The following is a 14,247-nucleotide window of genomic DNA, read 5'->3' on the forward strand; positions in this document are numbered from 1 at the left end:
CCACAGACTTTAATTACATATTTAAAACCTGCCAGAAGTTGTTCTTTGGCTCTCTAAAATTGTGTTCACTTTTTTCAGTGTTTTAACTTGGATATTTTCTATTTTAGTAGCTTTTTATTGAATGTCAGATATTCAATTTATGTATTTTATTTTATTGAGTTCTGAATAATTTTGAATTCCTGTAAATATTCTTAAGACTTGTTTTACAATATCCTTAATTATTGGGAAGCATTTTGCTCTTCTTTGCCTTGCTCTTAAATTTTGTAAGGTAGAACCAGATCCTTGTGTTGCCTAAGGCTATTTTTCTCTATTAATGAAGCAAAAATCTTCTAATTATTCTACCCAATACCTCATCAGTTATGAGATTTCCTTTTATGACTGATGAGAACAGGAACTATTCACAGTCCTACATCGACTTGAGATAACCCTTTCAAGTGACTCTTTCCCTTCCTATGGTTAGTTTCTTGACATGTTCACTTTGGGAAATATTTCACTTAACACTGGAAGAGGGGCCTTATGTAGATTTTCAGAGTATTATCCATGTGCAGCCTCTCCTCTCTCTTACTCTTCTCCGCTTACTCTTGTCACTTTTACCTACCTGGGGTCTCAGAACCATCTCATCAACTCAAGTTATTGCCAAGCTTAACTTCTCTCCACAGTGATAGAGGTCACTGTGCCATGGTCTAATTCTCTCAGGTAAGTAAGGTGGAGAGTCACAGGTTCATTTCATTCATTTCACACCTCACAGGGATCATTACAGTTCATAAGATGATGTTCAATATCTTAAAAAAATGGCTTGTATATTTTGTATACTTTTTTACTTCTTTCATACAAGAAGGTTCATTCCATCTTTGCTGGTCCATGATGTCCTGAAGAAAAAAATTCCCATTGCAATAGATTTTATTGAAAAAATGGTTATTCCTCTGAGGTATTTCTTATATACTTTATTGTTTTTCTAACAAATGTGAATAAATTAGGTTTGTTTTTTTTTTTTTTTCTCTAGAGTGATGTTTTTGCTGTTTTGTTCATTATAATTTTGGAAGACTGACATAATTCCTACAACTCCATATAGTCACTATATATTAAACTTAAACATAATCTCATCATCTCAGTTTCTTTTGCCTTTCTACCTGCCTCCTTATAAACATCACATATGACATGAGAAATCTTCCAAAGACACCAAACAAATATTCAAGTCATTCTTTGCTACAACATTTTTATTTTCAGTGAAGCAATCATTTCTACATCAGGGAAGATTCAATAAAGTCAACTCTTGCTATTGTAAATTGAAACTTGTTACCCAGTGACATTCAGACAATGGCTTTAGTTTTGCCCTTTAGAGTTACAAAAAATAGCTATTTTTTTCCTTTTCTAGGTAACAGCCACTCTATAATATGAAGACAGGTACATGCATTCCTCACACTCTCTCATTTGCTTTAATGGGTCTTTCTGATTTTTTTTTTTTTCTAAATGTCTCCTCATCTTGGTTACTTTTCATTGTTTTCAAGCTTTTCAGTAGTCTTCTATAATATGGTTTTCAGAAGTGAACAAGGTAAAAGGAATGCAATCTGAACAACAGTTGCATTCTGTGATTGATACCCTAAAAGTCCATTATTAGTATATAAGGATTGTGTTACATTTTGAAACTATTGCATTACTTTACAGAGAGAAACTCATATTTGGCCTCTGCAGAACTGAAATTATCAGATTATTCCCAACTAATTCTTTTTTAAGACTTTTTAAATTTTTTAATTGGAGGATAATTTCTTTACAATGTTGTGTTGGTTTCTACCATACATCAACAAGAATCAGCCATAGGCATACATATGACCCCTCCTCCTGAATCTCCCTTCTACCCCAACCCTATCCCACTCCTCTAGGTTGTAATAGAGCACCAGGCTTTTGATGTAGATCATGTTTAAAGTCTTTATTGAATTTGTTATAATATTGTTTCTGTTTTATGTTTTGGTTTTTTGGCCATGAAGCATGTGGGATCCTTGCTCCCTGACCAAGGATCGAACCCACATTTCTGCATTGGAAGGCAAAGTCTTAATCACTGGACAACTAGGAAAGCCCATAAGTAATTATTAAAGATAAATCTGATATTTTTATTTTGACATGTCATCAACAATGACTTTTAGAAATTTTATTTTAAGATATCAAATTTACATTAAATTTTTTTAAAGTAGCATTGTCACACTAAAAAAACGTGTTTCAATGAAACTCCCTGAGTAGGAGATAATCTGTAACAATTATCACCTAATATACATTTAAATTTTTATACTTAAATTTACCTAATGTGAGTATTATTAACTTTAAGTTAATAATTATTTTCAAACATCTGAGAAGTTGTCACAAGACCGTAACCTTCTCTACGATATGAACCCAACCTCATTTATTTTTGTTTATCCTTGAGAATCTGGTTCTACAATTGTAACAAAACATGCATCCAATTCCTAAGTGTTAAAAGAGCAGATAAGCTTTAGCTTTCCCAAAGAAAATGTGGGCATATTACAGGGTAGCAGTCATTGATTCATATAACAAAAGGTTTTATAAATTCAAAACTACACCAAAGAACTCTGCTTTGAAAAAGCTACTCTCTTCACCTGAACTACCCAAGCAGACAGGTGGTGACAAGTTGTCAATGCGTGTATTGTATAATAATGTACCGGAGTAAATTCTTGGATTCAGCAGAAATTTCATCCAGATAAGCTTTAGAATTTCTTCAAATCCAATGACTCAATAGTACTAATTTTCTGAGCTAAATGTATAGTACAGGGGCTTGAGTTCTTTTATAAATCAATAATTTTAGCTGTATTTCTCTGACCATTATGTACACTCATCATGAATTTAATATATAAATTTTACCTGTAAAATTGGTATTGCAACATCCTGTTGATTTTGGTATTGTTCTTACCTAGAAAATAGGTACACAAAATATATTCTTGGATGTAGTTGACAAGAAGAAAAGTTTCTCTCTTCACAACCTTCCCCATTAGTAAGTTAGCACTGTTTATTTTATTTTATTTTATTTAGCACTGTTTATTTTCATCAGTAAATCTAATTAATATTTTACCTCATTATCCACCTTGAGAACTATCACTGAAAAATTAGCATTAGTTCACAAATATTGTTCAAAATCTCTAAAATATAGATCATGGTACTCTGAAAAGCAACTAGAGATTAATGTCTCATTAGTACTAAGTCTATAGTAAAGAACATGGAAAAATATGAAGTATATCATTTTTGTCAACTACTGGATTCAAATGATAGATGAAGATATAGTATATTTTTATTTTATATATAAAGGAGAAATTTAAATGAAAATCCTTTACAAAAAAAAAAGACTACCCACAAATATTTTTCAGTACTTCACCCACCAAGTGTACACACAGACACTTCCATTCAAATTGCCATTGTTGTTGAAAAATGCTTGAATTACTACTATCACTGTCTCTTTTGAAAAAAATTATAGTAGTATCAGTTTTTCTAGCTTGTGTCCTATATAATCCTATCTGGGCATAGGAAAGACTCCAGTCGCTGCGCTAAAGAGGAACACATTGAAGTCACTTGCTGAGGACATCAAGAGGTATAAACTTGACTTACGTTTCAGAATAATGATGAGGATAAAAAAAACCACTTGAGCTTTAATTTTCAGTTAATTGTGTAGGGTTATGGCTGCTAAGACAATTTATCAGGCGCTTAATAGAAACCATAGCTGTTTGTGCTGGAAAAAACATGGTGTTCATTTAAATGCTGCGTAATGGGAAAGGAAGGACGTGCAGAGCGAAGAGATTTACGTGAAGCCCTGGCTTCAGGCCCAATTTAATCTGGTGTCTGTGGAGAGGGCATTTAATGATGGTTAAATCGTCAATAGAAAGTTACAGTAATCTCAGGTCTGCCTCACTCAGAGAGATGTTTTATGAATCAAATCAGTTGCTCTTTAACAGGTTGATGTAAAATATTGAATGAGATAAGGACCCTGAATCTTATATGGGTTGAAGATAAATATGTAATTAGTGTGTGTGTATGTATATATATATATATATATATATATATATTAATTAGACACATCTTTTGATTCTTAATCTAGAATGCTTTTTCATATTCAGTTTTTCATGACACAAGTATAGAGAAGAAAATATTGACACAGCCAAATCATACAAGAATATGGTCTCTGGACTGGCAACATCAGCATTCCCTGGGATCTTGTTAGAAATATAAATTCTTAGTCCCCAAACCACACCTACTGAATCAGAAACTCTGTACTGAGCCCAGACATTTGTATTTCAACAGGTTCTGCTGATGATTCTAACACAACTTGAAGCTTGTTAACTACTGCCACTGTTTATACTATATGGTTTTTATATCTCATGATCTTTTCCTATGGAAAGAGGTGGTAAGTAGTTCACTTACATTACTTTGGCTTTGTCCATAACAAAAGCTATGTATCCCTGAAGGTTTTGATCATTTCTTACTTCCCAGCCTCATCTTATACTGTGATACCCCAGGCTCTCAGATGTTCTGTGTCTCTGTCTTTCCTTCAATTCGGTGAATGCCACATATACTCAGGGCATTTATGTGTATGTTTCATTTGCCTTAAGCTTTCCCTCTCTTTCCTAAATATCCTTCTGCTCTCAATTCAAGGATCGTTTCCTCGTGAAAATCTTTTCTAATCCCCAGAGTGGATCATATCTCATTGTTATGATTCTCATGCTGCTCTGTACTTGTCATCGATAGCACATATCACAGTTTCTCAAGACATAGTGCTGTGATTATCTGATGAATGTCTTTCTTGCTGAGAAGAATGCATGCTGCATATGTAAAAAGTTCATACCTGTTTCACTTACCATTATATCCCCAGTAACAATTTCAGTCCCTACACGTGGAAGCTGACCAATAAATATTGCCGAATAAATGAATAAAATGATACTCAGCTATGCTCTTTCAACTTACTGAATTGTGGAAAATGCCCAGAAATTGAAAGACCATAATAAGGTAGAACGATTGCATCTGACCTCATGAGGATCAAACCTATAATCTACCTAATTAACACTAACCACTCAGTTAACATCAAATTTAATTTCCAAAAACGACATGTCTATTGAAGCATGAATTGCCGAGGCTGGATATCTTATTACTTACTTCGCTGAAGGGAACTAATTCATTTAGGGTAAACCTGGCTGCAAGTAAACCAACAAAAAACTGCAGCAAATGGCTCATAGAAAAGGAAGCATGATCCCTTAATTAACAAAATCAGAAGCAGGGTGGTGCTGTGTTTGGTTAATCAACCAACTTAAGGATAATACCAAGGGCAAGTTTTTTTTTTTTTTTTCTTTTAGCTTTTAATTTTTTTTCAAAAATATTTCCATTGATATTCCTTGTGGTTATGTTATTTTTCTTTAAAACTGTCTCCTCATTCCTTTATAAATTGTCATGGGTGTTTTCTTATTGCAATAACAGTTGGACAGTTTAAACAGAGACCTCATAACTTGCAAAGACTAAAATATTTACTCTCTGACCCTTTACAGAGGAAGTTTTTCAACCTTGACTTAAATTATGAAAAAAAAAAGAAAGAAAAGAAAGGACCTAGTTACCGATTACCACATACCCTCCATCTGCCAGCATTGGCACATTTGCAAATGAGTACAGAGCTGATTTGTACACCTTTGCAATTAAATGGCAAGTCCTAAGGCAGTTTTAACTTATTTTAAGTGGGCTCCACAGTGGATGATCTATCCTCATGAGAGGGAGAAAAGAAAAGGAGAATGAGAAGGAAATAAAACTTTTATCTCAATGTACCTTGTAGCAAAAGCCACCTCTTCCTCTCTAGTATAGTGATATAATTATATGTCCATGAGAACAATATTTTGCCCATGATTCATGCCTAAGTTTGTCTCTTGAATGATTAAATGCAAAGAAGGAAGGAGGAAAGAATAGCACTCAGAGACTTCTTAAAAAGTTAGAGGGCATGGCTATATCTGGCTATATGTCTATATTATGTGTTTATACTTCTAAAATGTATTACCAATGGTTCAGACCTCGGAGAAAAGCTGAAGTGCCAACAAATCAAGCAGTGCTTTAAGACAGAGATTATGAAAAGTCATATTTCTATTTTCATGTATCATCACAATATTAAAATATTTTCCACATCAGATAATAAGCATTCTCTTACCAGAAATATTGGACAAACTAAATATGGATAGAATATATGATTATTTAGTGTAGTTAGGTACTGCATCCTCTTTAAACTGAAATTTTCATGAATATTACAACACAGAGCTAATTATCTGGATGTCTGGTCTACCACATTGCAGGACACATAAATATTTAGATGACTGGATATCTAAATATTTCTTTTGGATTTTTAACTTTGACATATATAGTCACAACTATTTGTATAAAATATCTATGGAATTCTAACACTATATCAAAAATTTATTATATTTATTTTTCTAATTTCACTGTCTCCTCAACATACACAGATGAAAAAACTGAAGCTAAAATCACAGAGATAGTGAGATTTGTCACTCAGTTCAGTTCAGTTTAGTCGATCAGTCGTGTCTGACCCTGCAACCCCGTGGACTGCAGCATGCCAAGCCTCCCTGTTCATCACCAACTCCAGGAGTCTACCCAAACTCATGTACATTGAGTTGGTGATGACATCAACCATCTCATCCTCTGCCATCCCCTTCTCTCCCTGCGCTCAATTGTTCCCAACATCAGGGTCTTTTCAAATGAGTCAACTCTTTGCATCAGGTGGCCAAAGTATTGGAGTTTCAGCTTCAACATCAGTCCAGAACACTCAGGACTGATCTCCTTTAGACGGGTTGGATCTCCTTGCAGTCCGAGGGACTCTCAAGAGTCTTCTCCAACACCACAGTTCAAAAGTATCAATTCTTCTATACTCAGCTTTCTTTATAGTCCAACTCTCACATCCATACGTGACCACTGGAAAAAACATAGCCTTGACTAGATGGACATTTGTTGGCAAAGTAATGACTCTGCTTTTCAATATGCTGTTTGGGTTGGTCACAGCTATCCTTCCAAGGAGTAAGTGTCTTTTAATTTCATGGATGCAGTCACCATCTGCACTGATTTTGGAGGTCCCCAAAATAAAGATAGCCACTGTTTCCATTGTTTCCCCATCTATTTGCTATGAAGTGATGGGACTGGATGCCATGATCTTAGTTTTCTGAATGTTGAGCTTTAGGCCAACTTTTTCACTCTCCTCTTTTACTTTCCTCAAGAGTTCTTTAGTTCACTTTCTGCCATAAGGGTGGTGTCATCTGCATATCTGAGATTATTCATATTTCCCCCAGCAATCTTGATTCCAGCTTGTGCTTCCTCCAGCCTAGCCTTTCTCATGATGTACTCTGCATATAAGCTAAATAAGCAGGGTGACACTATACAGCCTTGACGTACTCATTTTCCTACTTGGAACCAGTCTGTTGTTCCATGTCCAGCTCTAACTGTTGTTTCCTCACCTGCATATAGATTTCTCAAGAGGCAGGTCAGGTGGTCTGGTATCCCCATCTCTTTCAGAATTTTCCAAGTTTATTGTGATCCAGACAAAGGATTTGGTATACTCAATAAAGCAGACATAGATATTTTTCTGAAACTCTCTTGCTTTTTCCATGATCCAGCGAATGATGCAATTTGATCTCTGGTTCCTCTGCCTTTTCTAAAACCAACTTGAACATCTGGAAGTTCATGTATTGCTGAAGCCTAGCTTGGGGAATTTTAAGCATGACTTTGCTAGCGTGTGAGATGAGTGCAATTGTGCAGTAGTTTTAAAATTCTTTGGCATGGCCTTTCTTACGGATTGGAATGGAAACGGACCTTTTCCAGTCCTGTGGCCACTGCTGAGTTTTCCAAATTTGCTGGCATATTGAATGCAGCACTTTCACAGTACCATCTTTTATGATTTGAAAGAGCTCCACTGGAATTCCATCACCTCCACTAGCTTTGTTTGTAGTGATACTTCCTAAGGCCCACTTGACTTCACATTCCAGGATGTCTAGCTCTAGATGAGTGATCACACCATCGTGATTATCTTGGTCAAGAACATCTTTTTTATACAGTTCTTCTGTGTATTCTTGACACTTCCTCTTAATAGCTTCTGCTTCTGTTAAGTTCCTACAATTTCTGTCCTTTATTGAGCCCATTTTTGCATGAAATGTTTCCTTGGTATCTCTAATTTTCTTGGAGAGATCTCTAGTCTTTCCCATTCTATTGTTTTCCTCTATTTCTTTGCACTGATTACTGAGGAAGGCTTTCTTATCTCCTTATCTCTCCTTGCTATTCTTTGAAACTCTGCATTCAAATGGGTTTATCTTTACTTTTCTCCTTTGTTTTTTGCTTCTCTTCTTTTCACAGCTCTTTGTAAGGCCTGCTCAGACAGACATTTTGCTTTTTGGCATTTCTTTTTCTTGGGGATGGTCTTGATCACTGCCTCCTGTACAATGTCACAAACCTCCGTCCATAGTTCATCAGGCACTCTATCAGATATAGTCCCTTAAATCTATTTCTCACTTCTACTGTATAATCATAAGGGGTTTGATTTAGGTCATGCCTCAATGGTCTAGTGGTTTTTCCCTTTTTCTTCAATTTAAGTCTGAATTTGGCAATAAGGAGTTCATGATTGGAGCCACAGTCATTTCCCAGTCTTGTTTTTGCTGACTGTATAGAGCTTCTCCATCTTTGGCTACAAAGAATATAATCAATCTGATTTTGGTGTTGGCAATCTGGTGATGTCCATGTGTAGAGTCTTCTCTTGTGTTGTTGGAAGAGGGTGTTTGCTATGACCAGTGCATTCTCTTGGCAAAACTCTATTAAAAGACTTTGCCCTGCTTCATTCTGTTTTCTAAAGCCAAATTTACCTGTTACTCCAGGTGTTTCTTGACTTTCTCCTTTTGCATGCCAGTCCCCTCTAATGAAAAGAACATCTTTTTTGGGTGTTCATTCTAAAAGGTCTTGTAGGTCTTCATAGAGCCATTCAACATCAGCTTCTTCAGCATTACTGGTTGGGGCATAGACTTGGATTACCATGATATTGCAATTTTTGCCTTGGAAATGAACAGAGATCATTCTGTCGTTTTTGAGATTGCATCCAAGTACTGCATTTTGGGCTCTTTTGTTGAATATGGTTGCTACTCCATTTCTCCTAAGGGATTCCTGCCCACAGTAGTAGATATAATAGTCATCTTAGTTATATTCACCCATTCCAGTCCATTTGAGTTTGCTGATTCCTAGAATGTCGATGTTCACTCTTGCCATCTCCTGTTTGACCACTTCCATTTTGCCTTGATTCATGGACCTAAACTTGATTCCATATTCCTATGCAATCTTGCTCTTTACAGCAGCGGACCTTGCTTCTATCACCAGTCACATCCACCACTGGGTGTTGTTTTTTCTTTGGCTCCATCTCTTCATTCTTTCTGGAGTTATTTCTCCACTGATCTCCAGTAACATATTGGGCACCTACCAACCAGGAGAATTCATCTTTCAGTACCCCCCCCCCTTTTTTTTTTCCCCTTTTCATACTGTTCATGGTGTTCTCAAGGCAAGAATACTGAAGTGGTTTGCCATTCCCATCTTCAGTGGACCATATTTTGTCAGAACTCTCCACCATGACATGTCTGTCTTGGGTGACCCTACATGGCATGGCTTAGTTTCATTGAGTTAGACAAGGCTGTGGTCCATGCGATCAGATTAGCTAGTTTTCTGTGATTGTAGTATCAGTCTGTCTGCCCTCTGATGCCCTCTCTCAGAGCCTACTGTCTTACTGGGGTTTCTCTTACCTTGGACGTGGAGTATCTCTTCACAGCTGCTCCAGCAAAGCACAGCCGCTGCCCTTTACCTTGAACGTGGGGTAGCTCCTCACAGCCAACGCTCCTGACCTTGGACGTGGGGTATCTCCTATGGCTGCAGCTCCTGACCTTCGACATGGGGAATCTCCTCTCAGCCACTGCTCCTGAACTTGGACGTGGGGTATTGAGAGTCCAATAAAACATATAATTGTACAATATGTACTATTTTCACTATTTATGTTCAGTTGCTTATGAGTACATCACTTATAACTTGTTAAGCTTAAAATCTGACATATAAATAGATTAGCTATTACTATCTGAAGCATAGTACTGAGCCCTTTTTGATTACTTAATAAGAGATTTCTTATCCATAACTTGATTTGTTTATTCAACAAATTTTAATTTATACCTATATCTTAACCATGTTTTAACAGTCATTCAGAAATACCCATTTCTGCCATAAATGTCTTCCAAGAGCTCATCACTCATATTTACAGCTATACATCAAATGATATCCTGTTTATATTTCACAGAATACCAAACCCAGTGTGCTTTTAATGAAACTGATCATTTCCTTCTGTATTCTTCTAGTTCTCCTGTCTTCTCAAGTGTGATGGATGGAATACCAGTCACATAAGCCAGGCTCCCAGGAGACCTTTTAATTTATCAAATTCCTTCATCTGATCATCTTATTATCTTTCAATTCTATTTCATATTTTAATCCAACTATCAATGTTTGTTATTTTCCTTCATTTCTCATATAAACTCTGAAATAGGGACCTAATTGTGCTCTCTGTTTACAATCACACTCTGAGTTTTTCTCTCTCCTACAGTTCAGTTCAGTTCATTTCAGTCACTCAGTCATGTCCGACTCTTTGTGACCCCATGAACTACAGCACGCCAGGCTTGCCTGTGCATCACCACTCCCGGGACTTACTCAAACTCATGCCCATTGAGTTGGTGACGCCATCCAACCATCTTATCCCCTGTCATCCCCTTCTCTTCCTGCCTTCAGTCTTTCCCAGCATCAGGGTCTTTTCCAATGAATCAGTTCTTCAAATAAGGTGGCCAAAGTATTGGAGCTTCAGCTTCAACATCAGTCTTTCCAATGAATATTCAGGACTGATTTCCTTTAGGATGGACTAGCTGGATCTCCTTGCAGTCCAAGGGACTCTCAAGAGTCTTCTCCAACACCACAGTTCAAATGCATCAATTCTTCAGTGCTCAGCTTTATTTACAGTCCAACTCTCACATTCATAAGTGACTACTGGAAAAAGAAAAGAGCTTTGACTGGACGAATCTTTGTTGGTAAAGTAATGTCTCTGCTTTTTAATATACTGTATAGGTTGCTCATAGCTTTTCTCCCAAGGAGCAAGCATCTTTTAATTTCATGGCTGCAATCACCATCTGCAGTGTTTGGAGCTCCAAAAAATAAAGTTCTTACTGTTTCCATTGTTTCCCCATCTATTTACCATGAAGTGATGGGACCAGATGCCATGATCTTAGTTTTCTGAATGTTGAGTTTTAAGCCAACTTTTTTAGTCTCCTCTTTCACTTTCATCCAGAGGCCCTTTAGTTCCTCTTCACTTTCTGCCATAAGAGTGGTGTAATTTACATATCTAAGGTTATTGATATTTCTCCTGGCAATCTTGAGTCCAGCTTGTACTTCATCCAGCCCAGCATTTCTCATGATGTACTCTTCATATAAGTTAAATAAGCAGGGTGACAATTTACAGCCTTGATGTACTCCTTTCCCAATTTGGAACCAGTCTATTTTTCCATGTGAAGTTCTAACTGTTGCTTCTTTACCTGCATACAGATTTCTCAGGAGACAGGTCAGGTGGTCTGGTATTCCCATCTCTTCAAGAATTTTCACAGTGTGTTGTGATCCACGTGGTCAAAAGCTTTGGCATAATCAGTAAAGAAGAAATAGATGTTTTTCGGAAACTCTCTTGCTTTTTCAATGATCCAACAGATGTTGGCAATTTGACCTCTGGTTCCTCTGCCTTTTTTAAATCCAGCTTGAATATCTGGATGTTCATGGTTCACATACTGTTGAAGCCTGGCTTGGAGGATTTTGAGCATTACTTTGCTTGCATGTGAGATAAGTGCAATTGTGTTGCAGTTTGAACATTCTTTGGCATTGCCTTTCTTTAGGATTGGAATGAAAACAGACCTTTTCCAGTCCTGTGGCCACTGCTGAGTTTTCTAAATTTGTTGGCATGTTGAGTGCAGCACTTCCACAGCATCATCTTTTAGGATTTGAAATAGCTCAACTGCAATTCCATCACCTCCACTAAATTTGTTCATAGTAATGCTTCCTAAGGCGCACTTGACTTCGCATTCCAGAATGTCTGGCCCTAGGTGAATGATCACACCATCCGGGTTATCTGGGTCATGAAGATATTGCCTGATTATTATTAGGAGCTCACAAGGCACATTTAATCTTCTTATTCCCTCACAAGATAAACCACTGATATTAAGCCCCTTATGCCTGCCTTCTAGACCTTCCCTCTCCATTCCTCGTTGGCCTTACATTGCAGTTTTCCCAAACTATCGTAGTTCCTGGTGTAGTCCATGTGCTCCCATCTCCTTTCATAGTTGCTTCCTGAACACTTGTATTTTTCACTAGGAGACAGTTGAAATACCATCTTCTCTGATAACCATTTCCTGATCCTCTTATCAAGAATTCTCCTCTAGATGAAACCACTCACTGAATACTTTTATTTTCTGGATTATTTCTGGCCATTTAAGTATCCCCAGGACTTCCACTTTTGGCTCTATTACATTACAAGGGAGAAGTCAGGAACAGAACTTCCCAGAATCTCCTTCTCTTCATGACTCTGGATTTGAGGTGTTTTTTTTGTTTGTTTTTTTGTTTGTTTTTTTTTATAATAAGAGAAACTCTTTGGAAAATGGGAAGGTAGGAAAGAAAAAAAGTGCTACTATTCACTTAGTACAAACTGGCGTCAGGTATGCAGGTCAGACAGTAGATACAGTGGCTTTCTGTTGCCAATGAGCTTCTAAGAACCATACACTTTACTGCTTCACATAGTGTTGGTGAGAGTTTCTTAGAGATTCCTGAGAATTGTAGCTTTTCAGTAAACTTTGGACAATGCCCTGCTTTCCTGCTTTGGGGTTGATATTCAGTGAATTTTATCCAGTCTCCACTGCAATAGCTTGATTTTACATCAGCTAGTTGGGAAACCTATTCTGCAGGATTTTCTCCTCTGTTGAGTTCTGGGTTGAAGTTGACCTCAAGAGAAATTCAGTGAGATTTGTAAGGTGAAAATGAAAGAGCATTCATGGATATTCTTTACAAGTCAGCTTTGGCCTGGGCTCTTTGTCATCATGTGATCTGATATGTTCACCATTTCTCTTTCATGGGCAAAAAGCAGCAGCCCAATCTATAGCTTATAGCTTCTTCAGTATTTCATTTTTCAGCATCTCTGACTCCACAAATAGATGCCCTTTTAGCTCTGGGATGAGTATCACTAGCTTCTAGTTCAGGTTGCTGTTATCACAGAATAAAGGTTAGAAGCCATGAGAGGCCCTCATGTGTTTCAGCTCACCGTCATTGATTACAGTCTGCCTCTATGCATTCTAGTTTGTCCTTATTCCCTAACACCTTCACAGTCATCCTTTCTTCTTGACTGCTTGCCCTGTTGACCTCAGCCCTGAATCTGACAGAGAAGCAATAGCTGGACATAAACCAGTCAGCCAGCTCCCACATAGTATAAAAGTCAAATCTTATAGTAAAGTTCTTATCCTACATTTTTGCTAGTGATTCTGCTTCTCTGATGAAACCCTGACTGATACATTCCCTGATTTTCGATGACAATTTCTGTCACCCCAATCCCTTCAATGCTTCAAACAGTCATACATGTCTATGACTCCTATATTAAACCCTTTCTGTCTGGAATACACAGGTGACTTCTGTTTCTTTTTTTCTTTTTCTTAACCTCAATTAACATTATATTAGTACTTATAGTGGATCCTTAAACATCAATGTGATTAAAATTTTGCTCATATGCAATAAAAAAGAATTGACTCATGCAAATATGTTATAGTCATCATTCCATGTTATAAAAATTGGAGATTATAATTTCTTTTGTGTCACATACATAGAATGTAGCAAACAAATGTTTTAAAAATGAAATACTTAATATTAAGCTGATGGCCTATAAAGAATATAAAATAAATCAATCATCAATAGTGAGTAAATAAAATGAGGGAAAGTAAATACTCTTCTTGCTCATAAAATATGTCAGAATCTATCTGAGAATATGAAGTCCATAGATTAAAGTGTACCTAATGACAACAATGCAATTAAATAATAAATTATACATGGGCACCTATCAAATTTGCTATAGAGGAAATTCCAACATTGAGTTAGGATTAAAAGTAATAAGATAAATATTATTAAGTATGTAAA

This window comes from Cervus canadensis, chromosome 15, assembly GCF_019320065.1.
Source record: "Cervus canadensis isolate Bull #8, Minnesota chromosome 15, ASM1932006v1, whole genome shotgun sequence".
NCBI classification, from domain to species: domain Eukaryota; kingdom Metazoa; phylum Chordata; class Mammalia; order Artiodactyla; family Cervidae; genus Cervus; species Cervus canadensis.